Genomic DNA, 11,097 nt, shown 5'->3' with positions numbered 1-11,097 from the left:
GAGAGAGAGAGGGAGAGAGAGAGAGAGAGAGAGAGAGAAAGAATAAAGGAAGAAGACGTAAACATTTGTGTGTGTGTGTGTGTGTGCAGTAGGGAGAGGATGTGTGTCAAGGTTGCGCAGGAGGAATACATTCGTGGAGGAGTGAATGTTATAGCTAGGTGAGGTGATGTGCTTTACCTTGACATGATTGGAACTCTGTACACCTTAAGAGAGAAAGAGAGATGGGGGGGGGGATATCACTCGCAGCCTTTACCAATGGATAAATGAGACCTCCAATACACAGGGGCGGCAACTTAATTTGGGAACAAAACGTAGGAGATTTAATCCATGACAATATATCTTGTCTTATCTTATCTTTAGAGCATGGATTGCCTGAGCCAGCCAGGAAAACCAATGACTTGGCAGAATTTAAGTCATTGGTTAACATGCATGACTAGATGCATGACGCGTAGGACGTAATCATCTTCTTTTTTGAAGTAACGTCAGTATTATATAAGATAAGATAAGATAAGATTTATAAATTAAAGACGTTCCTTCAAAAAAAGATATTACGTCTCCGAGTATACTTTACATTAATCTACTCGTGCATGTTAAGTTGAGACTTGCACTCGGACAAGTCCTGAATTTTTTTGGCTTCTGGTTTGAAATAAACATTTAAACATGACAGATCTCGTGCTTTCAAGTTTCTGTAAGTGTATGCCCTTTAAATGAGGTGGTGGTCTAGTGGCAACGTTCTTGCTCGCTGAGCTAACGTTCTGAGGATCGAACCTTTTTTTTTTTGACTTTGTATTAAAAAAAGTTCTTATGTTAACATAGCTCAAAGTGTTGACTGGATTCTTTGTGTGTGGGGGAGAGGAGCGGGTCTTTGGGCTAGGAATGTTGTGCTGGCCACATAACGCCATAGCAAGTAAATGTTTGACACTTACATCAACAGAGATTTAAAGATGAAAAAAAAAAGAATTTTTTTTATAGCCACTTACATACTTTTGTTGAATGATGTGTGTGTGAGAGAATATGTGGTGTGTGTGTGTGGTAGGGGAATATTTTACATTTTAAAAGCTTAAGGAACAATCTCAGCAATGTCTTAATCCAATGCTGTCCATTTCTCAACAACATGATACAAACAACATACACATAATATAAACATAACATATATACAAAATACACACACCACCTCTCACCTGTCCCGTAGTCTGTTGGACCGTTGGGGCACCACACAAGATTTGTCAACCGTCTTTCTCCATTCTTTTATGTTGTCTTCCAATATACACAACAATATACACAACGTACGCATAACATACACGCAACAGACATACAACATACATAAAATAGACACACAATATACATACATAAAATTTTACCTTTACCTATCCCTTAGTCTGTTGGACCGTTGGGGCACCAGGCAAGATTTGTCGACCGTCTTTCTCCATTCCTCCCTTTTTTTGGCTTGTTCAGAACCTCTCTCAATGGCAGGCCTGTCCATTCTTTAATGTTGTCCTCCCATCGCTTTTTCTGTCTGCCTCTTCTTCTTTTCCCTGGCACTGTTCCCTGAAGAAAGGTCTTTGCGAGCCCCGTAGATCTCGTAATGTGGCCAAAGGTTTTAAGCTTTCGTTTTTTCACAATAGTAAGCAGGTCGTCATGAGCTCCGATCGCTACAGTAACCCTGTCTCTGATTTCTTGGTTTGTGATGCGGTCTTTGAATGTGATGCCTAGGATCCTTCTGTAGCATCTCAATTCCATTGCTAGGATCCTCCTCTCAAGCTCTGCATTCAACGTCCACGACTCACAAGCATATAAAAATGTGGCCATGACCAGAGAGCGCATCAGTCTGATTTTGGTGCCGAGGGCTAAGCCCTTATCTTTCCATATTATTTTAAGTTTTGAAAGGGCTGCTGTGGACTGTGCTATTCGGGCCAATAATTCGGGTTTTGTTCCCGCATCTGAGACAATAGCTCCGAGGTATTTGAAGCTGTTAACACTAGTTAGCTTTTCACCTCCATACATAAAATAGACACACAATATTCACATTAACATACAACTTGCATACAACATACATAAAATAGACACAAAGTATACACATAACATACATAAAATAGACACACTATAAACATAACATTCATACAACATACATAAAACAGACACACTATATATACATAACATACAACAGACACACAATATACATATAAAATACATAAAATAGACACACAATATACACATTAACATACAACATAAAAAAATTGACACACAATATAAACACAACACACACACAACATACATAAACAGACACACTATATATACATAACATACATATAACAGACACACAATATACATATAAAAAACATAAAATAATAATAATAATAATAATAATAATAATAATCTTTTTTATCCGTAAGGAAATTTGTCTTACAATTTGTGCATTACACCAAACAAAAAACATTATAACTATAAGAAACCAAAGTGTACATTCACACCAGACTCACTCATTATTTACATGTGACAAAGTTTATACCAGATTGTTCTTATTTAATGATAAAAAAATAGACACACAATATACACATTAACATACAACATAACATACACACAACACACAACATACATACAATATACACACAGTATACACAGACACCATAAACACAGCTTTCGCATATAATTAGCCATGCTAGGTAACCACATCAGTTCTAGCTTGGTATGTAACGAACGCTTTGTTCCTTGAATGGGCGCTCGGCATAGCTACAAGAGTATATGACTCACTCTGACCTGATCCTGATCGTACCTTGGCTCACTTTCCGTCACTCCAACGTTCGCAGGACAATTGCAAATTCTAAAGTCTCCGTTTCCAAAAGAGAATTTCCTAGAAGTGAAAAGAATACACACGCGCTTCAAAGTTGCTTTAAAAAAAGATTTTTGGACTTAGCGAAATGTAATATTTGACCCTCTCTGTACGCCATACATTCATTAAGACATTTCAAAGGACACTGTGTTTTAAAACTATCACCAAGAACTCAATGCATTCCCCTCAAAGTTATAGGAAACTTACAACGGAGCAAGGGATTTGGGGAATGGAATAAGTATGGAATAAGAAAAACAGAATGGGAAAAGTTGTTAAGGGATGGGATTGGGGAATGTAACTGGGGCATGAGGGTTACAGAATGGATTGGGAAATGGGCTCATAGAATGGGATCGGGGAATGATAATGGAGAGTCGGATTGGGAAATGGAATTTGTGAATGGAATTGAATGATGTAATATCATACTTACTTTGTTTGGTATCTCAAGCAAGGGAAAGAAATTGTACTTCTAAAAAGTGGTGGGCCTAAGCTGAATTAGTCCCCTTTCCAAAGCAAAGAAATAGTACTTGATCTAGGTTGTGTAGTAATACTCCTTTGCTACTTTACAAGCTGTTGTTTGAAGTTTATTACAAAATTTCAAGTTTTAGATTAGCTGGTTTTGTTAGAGAATGGAGTTACAGTTCTTATTGTGCAGAGAGTGATATTTTTTATGTTCTTTTTCTTTTTATAGAAAAAATCGAAATGATTCGATAACTCATGGAACTCTAGGCCCATGGAAACTTCCCTCCCTTGCCCTGCCTGAACAATTATTTCATCTGGAAGGAATCCAAGCAGATGTGGCTATGGCTCGCGTCGGCGGATTCAAGTGGAAGCCCTTTAGCCCCCTACCCTGTTTTAAAGACTTTAAGAGAAAATGTTCGTAATTAACATTAGAATAATGACACATTAGATTAGACCTGCTGGCACATTGTCCTCTATTTTTATTTCATGGTAGTAAGCATATTTTAAAATTATTGAGTGTGAGAATCTGGGAGGAGTGGGGGGGGGGCTACATTGTTTGCACTGCCATAAATGAGTCCCTGGGAAAGGCCCGAACTTTAAATCCTATGGAGAAATGCATTTTAAAAAAATGTTTAGTCTCTTCTTATATTTTCGTTATTTTTATGTTTATATAAAAAAAATTCCTAAAAAATCTCTCTCTACCTCTAAATTTTTCTCTCTGTCTCTCTCTAAGTTTCGCTGTGTCTCTGAGTATGTTTCTCTCTCCCTCTCCTCTATCTTTCTCTCCTCTCCCTCTGTCTCTCTCTTCCGAACATTTCCCCACTTCTTAGCTCTCAACAACTCAAGCTCACACTGTAACACTTTCGCCCGGCTCTTAGGGTATTCGAACTCGCAATAAATACGATACCAAACTAGATGATCACTTGAGAATTATGTCTCCATTCCGCCCGCCTCACCCACTGCCCCCCCTCCCCTCTCTTTATTCTGCCCCCACATTGTAAAAACGCTCTGTTTGAATTACGTTCTTAGCACTAGAGGCTCCAGTACACTCCAAGTATCGATCTGTTTCAGCCAGATAGATACCAATGTTGTATAAATACAGTCTTTTGTCGGCAGTTTAAGTACCAGCATTCGATTCAGCCTTCAACATACAAAAGTGATTCCCATACAATCTAAAAATACATCTCAAATAAGGGAGATGACCCTTGCACTTTTCGATAAAATTTGGAATTTGTATAACAATTATTTAAACACAAATGACACTTTCCGTCTATACCGCTTTGATGCACAAGTCTGCACTGATTGAAGATTTTGTTTTTGAAATATAAAAAAATATTTAAAAATTAAAAAAATTACGGCATTAGTTTATTATTAGAAAAAAATAAACTTTACAAACTTTGTTTAACTTTAAAAATGAGATGTGTAAGTGCCATTGTTTCTAATCTATTTAGTTATTTTGGCATTAGAAGAAAAAATAAAAAGTACTTGTACTACATTTGAGCTCTATATACATTTACATGCATTATGAAACTTTGATGCCAATAATTTCGTCCAGTTGTTCCCAAATTGCTTCCTCGTGGGGCTACACTGGCGTACATTTCTTAAATAGGTGTCAAGGACCTCTTTCAATGACAACAACGAAAAGTTGCTGCCTCCAATAAAACCCAAGCCTCTGAGGCCTTATTATACTGTAATAACTGAAGGAATGCAACTCAACGAGACATAGACATTTATTTACACGGAGACATGACAAACACAAAGGGGCATCTGCCTTGAGCACAGCATCTCCATATTGGCTCTCTCCTTGGGCGGAAATCGTTCTCTCTCTCATGTCAACATCCGACTTGTTTAGTCACAGATAGTGCGCACCTTCTTTCTGCACTATCTTGGATGGCGGTGTGCATGGCAAAGTCATAACAATACACTATGGGGAGGGGCCTCGAGCGGCCGAATAGATAGGCAACAGTGACCGAATTTGACCCTATTGCCGTGGGCGGGGCGCCACTTATTTATTATTTCGTTTCGAGTGCCAAGCATATTATTTGAGAACCTTATATGACCATCTCGTACGATTTGAGAACCTTATATGACCATCCCGTGGGATTTGAGAACCTTATATGAACATCCCTTGGGATTTGAGAACCTTATATGACCATCTCGTGGGATTCGAAAACCTTATATGACCAATTCGTAGGATTCGAGAACCTTATATGACCATCTCGTGGGATTTGAGAACCTTATATGACCATCTCGTGGGATTTGAGAACCTTATATGACCATCTCGTGGGATTTGAGAACCTTATATGACCATCTCGTGGGATTCGAAAACCTTATATGACCAGCTCGTGGGATTCGAGAACCTAATATGACCATCTCGTGGGATTTGAGAACCTTATATGACCATTTCGTGGGATTTGAGAACCTTATATGACCATCCCGTGGGATTTGAGAACCTTATATGACCAGCTCGTGGGATTTGAGAACCTTATATGACCATCTGATGGGATTTGGTTTTCGAACGAATGAAGTTTGCTATACATGAACACAGTATCTTGCACCGTGATAAACGAATCATATTCCTCATATTTCATAACCAGAATTGCAAATATACTGACAGCGAGGTCAAAGACACAAGTTGTAATTGTATGTACAAGAGACCTTGAGGTGTGGTGTCCACTGTCCAGTCGTTTACTTAAGTTCGTATACAATGATCGTCACGTCAAGGTGGACAAGGACCACACACACACAAAATATTTTTTTTTAGCCTCGAAGTTATTTTCTCAGTGCTAATGAAAATCTACTTTCTGACCATCACTGAGCCTCTGACTCCCTACAGCAAGTGCCCTGTCTCCCTACAGCAAGTGCCCTGTCTCCCTACAGCAAGTGCCCTGACTCAATACAGCAAGTGCCCTGTCTCCCTACAGCAAGTGCCCTGTCTCCCTACAGCAAGTGCCCTGTCTCCCTACAGCAAGTGCCCTGTCTCCTACAGACACATTAAAGCAGATTATTAGCAGTACACAACATGACAGCCATCCATCACTAATACATCTAATGAATGAAAAAAAAATAGATGTAAACACAACTTGAAAGGGATTGTAAACAAAAAGAAAAGGTCAGCTCAGAAAATCGATCATTCCTCAATTGTGCTGCTGTACTATTGATCATTTCGTCAACATCTCTTGACCCCCTCCCCCTCCCGTTCCACCGTGGCTCCCCTCCCCCGAGCACGCACGCGGACACAACACAAGCAAGCCACCTGTTGACGGAATGCCATCACACGAATGTCGTTAGTAGTTATTAAGTAAGCGACAAAAGCAGGGTGGTGGCATATAGGGCGCTAATAGGGGCACCATGCGGAAAGAGGTAGGGGAGGGGGTCGGCTCTTACGCGAGACATTTCAGAACGTACTCCACCTGTCTTTTTTTTTGCCCCTCCCTAAGCCCTCTTCCTCCTTCTCTTACTTCGCGAGAGGTGCTTAGGGAAAAAAAATAAACACAACGGGGTTTTTTTTTACGCGGATTTTGTGAATCGATCCATTGATACGCGACACTGTGTCGTCGAGCCCCTTCCCCTCACCCCCACCTCCCCTAGACGTTACGGCGTCAGCCAGTGCAGGGCAGTTACTGGTAGGACAGTTGTGTATCCTAAAATAATCTGGGACCTTTAACACTGGCTCATAGTCTGTATCAGAAAACACTGGATCATAGCAGAGTGTCTGTAACAGTCATTGCCACGGATTATAAGGATATATATTTCATTTTCTCTCTTCTTCTGAGGATGTGGACCTATTGTTAGCAAGGTAAGTAATGCCTTTAATGCCTTTGTCTATTCCTGACTGTGTTGTAAGACAGACTCTAACAGTGTCCAAACAAACTAGACTTCACTAGACCTTGATCTAGGGGTTTCGTTATCAATGGATTAGTTCCTATACGTGTTTTTTTTCCTCGTTAATTATCTAATTAATTAATTAACTATTTAGTTAGCATCTTCTCCCCCCCCCACACACACACACAGACACTAAGGATTACACTAGCAGGTGAAAACTGGTTTTAAGGTTTTAAAATTAAATACTTTTGGTCTATATTCTAATTGTTTTAGGCGAAACTAATCAAACTTCAATCATTATGTAAAAACAAAAACATATTTATAATGAGAGTATTATGTGCTTCTCTTTTTGTTGGTAAATAAATATCAATCATAATTTCATTCTAAATGTATTTTGAGAGATATAGACTCTGGAGGTTTTGAAATTATTTGTGTAAATATTCCTATTCCTGCGTACTCACAAAAACACACATATAAAAACATACAAACAAATGACTAATCCTATACAAAAAAAAAAAAGATACTAAATGGACAACATGTTGACACTGTTGACGAAAGAAAAAAATATTAATTTTAAATTTTATTTTGTTAACATTTTTTAAGATCTCATATTCTGAGGCTACTGTGTGTCAATTGAAAGTAAAGTTCCCTTTTCAGACCTTGCGACCTATAGGACAGATGATGTAAAGGTCATCTGTTTCTATGCCACACCGTTAACAAGGGTGTCATGTGACCAGCACAATGAAGCCAAGCGCTATACCACTCAACCCCGGCGCCTCCAACTTTAAATTCTTTAATTGCTGGATTTCATCCGTGTCTGCTGCTATTTGGTTAAAGGGAAATAAATACTACTTACACCCTCTCCTTTCCCAATATGAGAACTTTTCTTTCTTAAACAACTTCCTCCTGTTACCATTTGTTTTTCAATGTGACACTAAAGCTGATAGCTAAAATTATTATCTTCGACTCGTAGCTGTCACTTTGTATAGACAACAATGGCGTCTGTGGATACCAAAATACTAAAAAACATGAACCTTGGAAAATGTAAAATTTCTAAGCACGCAACGAAACAAAAAGAATGTGAAGAGTCTTCCGTTACCGACTGTTGCCGAAAATAACCGAAGTATTGATTTTCTTTTGGTGGTGGTGTCTTATCTTTAAAGCTTAGCCATTCTAAACCTCTTTTATCTGACACATTCTTGACCATCGTAAGGATCCAGACCAATTCAATATAGCTCAATTCTCTGACCTCCTTCTCCAGGCTCCCGCCCCCCTTTGGTACAGATGTTACCAATTCTTGTTGGTTTCAAAGAAATAAAATTGAATACTAGAGTACTGCCAAAAAGTAGCTTGTAATCTATTCAGAAGCTATCGTTCTTGTAACATTTTCAGAAGTTATTATTCTTATTTATAGAAGCTATCGAACATACGATATTATTATAAAGTAACATTTTCTGGAGTTATCGTTCTTGTTGTTACATTATTGAACATTAAAACAAAAGACAAAACAAAGAAAAAAAAAAACAAGTCTGGTATATGTAGGCCTATATATCAATGTCAATTTGGTTTATTAAAAAGAATTATGGGTTTTAATTTCTTGTTATTCCCTGCTCCAATGACACGTGATAAGAAGAAAAGAAACAAACTCTTGTTGTGTTTGTCTCTGACAATTCAGTTAAATATTTGTCTATGTTATAACACTGAACATTGTCGTCACGTACTGATTAAATTTTTGTCTTTGAGATAAAAATCTTGCTAATGTATTGATGCTACCTTTTTATAATTCCACCATAGTATATACACATATAACATACTTAACTTTATTTTTATATTTTTATTTTATATAAGCAAAATATCTACATTTCTGTTGTTGTTTTTTTTTTAAAGTGAGACATTAAGCAATAGGTTTAAAGCTTTTAGATTTAAACACAAGGTGGGATATAGACAACACACGCTTAGTTGCCCCAAGAAATATTCAGCACTGACATATATCTGAACTTATAAAGGGCCCCGTATCTCAAATAACTTAGGGCCTTTTCAAATTTAAATAAGGCACTGATTAAGTATCAGTATTCTTATTTTAAATAGGACGACATAGGACTAAAAGGACTAGCGAGAGAACTACCGACTTCCATTAAGATCCAGGCTGTTTAGTTCCAGCGCGAGACACAAAACATCGCAGCTTATTGTAGTTCACTCGAGCGATTCGATTCGATTCACAATAGACACAATAACTTTTGATTTATGTTTCGTTTGTAACGACCAACTCAGTAAAAGGAGTCGAGCCAAAGTGATATTTTTAAATATTTTTTTTCAAACTTTTGAATCCATGCCATAAATCAATAAGTTCGCCACCAAATCAGCTTTAGAGATTATGAAATCTTATGACAGCGAAGAGAATGATTTTAAAAAAAAATATAAGATAGGACGAAATAGAACCAAGAGATCTAAGTCCTTTGTGTTTATCATTCTTTGTAGATTGTTTGTGATCCCTGAGAGTAAGTCGATTAAACAGGTCTTTGATTCCCGAGGCTTCGCTCTCGCGGTGTCGATAAAAGTTTCTGTATCGTGTGTACATGTTGTATACATAGATAGATTGATATCAGTGCATATCAACGTAGTTAATTGTGTTAATTTATTGAAAGTTTGTTCACAATTGACGTGCGTCGCTGACATACAATGAAGCGTTCTAGAAATGATCTAGTTGGAGTTTTCACGATACATTTAAAACACAGCAATGTCCTCTTTCTTATAATTTAGATTTTTTTAAACCCGGTTTCACATGTTTAAGCAATACACTTGAGTAACAAATAAAAGGAAGAAACCAGCAGAATACAGAAAAATACTTTAAAAAAAAATAAAGTTTATATTGTTTGTGTATCAATTAGTTTAGATCAGTCATGTAATTAAAATTGTAATAAGCCTCAGACTACTATCTATAAAGGGGACTAATTCAGCTTATACCACCACTTCAGTCATGTACTATTTCTTTCCCTTGGATAGGGGACTAATTTAGCTTATACCACCACTTCAATCAAGTACTATTTATTTCCTTTACTTGAGATACCAAACAAAATAATGTATTACCGGTACCAAAAGTTAATGAACTAATCGGTTAATTTTTTAAATTGATTCCTGAGTTGCCAGATATAAGAAATAATTGTGCAAAATTTCAATTTGGTCACAGATTGGGTGTGGGAGAAATAACGTGTACAAACTTTTTTTTAACAAAAAATGGCTTTCTAATGTACCAGGTCGTGACGTCACTTTGACAAGTAATGATGTCATTATACTCAATTCAGAAACTGACAAAACAAATATTTCTTTTTAAATCGATACATTTAAATTCTGACATTTAAACACTTTATTCATTTTTTTTCTTCTTTGAAGTGCACCTGTGGACACCTTTTGGTCATTGGCCATAAAGCCCTTTTGAATTAACAGTCACCTGGTCGTATTAAAATAAAACAGCAAACAGCATTAATAGAACAGCCTATTGACAATGCCCCACAAGACAACTTCCTTTCCGGTGTTTTCTTTCGGTCTTTAGTATGAAAATCATCCCCTGAAAGGTTGAGCGGTTCTAACGACCTTCAACCTGCAAGTTAATCTCGTAACTGTGTTGTTTGAGGACGGGATAAGGTCAAGGTTTACTGACCATTTGTTTGAATGATCGGTCGGAGTGACAACTTTAAATAAAGAGCTAATTTAAAGTGTTTCTTGTAGCTTTCGGAAACTTTTTCTATGCTAGCATTTGCCTCCCCTGCTTTTAATTGTTAGAACATTCAATCCAAGGTATTAATTTATATTTAATTAGATAATGTATTACTTCCCCCTTTACTGTTCGGAAACTTCCGATAGTAACATTTGGCTCCCCTGCTTCTATTCTTATAACTTTCAATCCGTAGTATTGATTAATATATTAACTCTTTCTCTCCTAATTGACGATACCAGCGTTGATTCCACCAGAATGTGGTAAATAA

The 11,097-nt window shown here is 37.3% G+C and overlaps 1 protein-coding gene across 2 annotated transcripts in view; it reads left to right on the top strand.

The window, feature by feature from the left end:
• LOC106060343 (serine/arginine repetitive matrix protein 2-like) overlaps positions 1-11,097 on the top strand; it is a 109,111-nt gene that overhangs the window by 41,121 nt on the left and 56,893 nt on the right. Inside the window, exon 1 of one of the 2 annotated variants that reach the window (XM_056007124.1) lies at positions 6,957-7,088. The exons of the other annotated variant lie outside the window; for it this stretch is intronic. The gene's annotated coding sequence lies outside the window, so the exon portion shown is untranslated. Of the gene's footprint in view, positions 1-6,956; positions 7,089-11,097 lie in introns of those variants that run through there. 2 annotated transcript variants of the gene reach the window in all.

This window comes from Biomphalaria glabrata, chromosome 12 (assembly GCF_947242115.1).
Source record: "Biomphalaria glabrata chromosome 12, xgBioGlab47.1, whole genome shotgun sequence".
Classification (NCBI taxonomy): domain Eukaryota; kingdom Metazoa; phylum Mollusca; class Gastropoda; family Planorbidae; genus Biomphalaria; species Biomphalaria glabrata.
The sequence above is the reverse complement of the archived record's forward strand: the minus strand, read 5'-3'. Positions and strand labels throughout refer to the sequence as shown.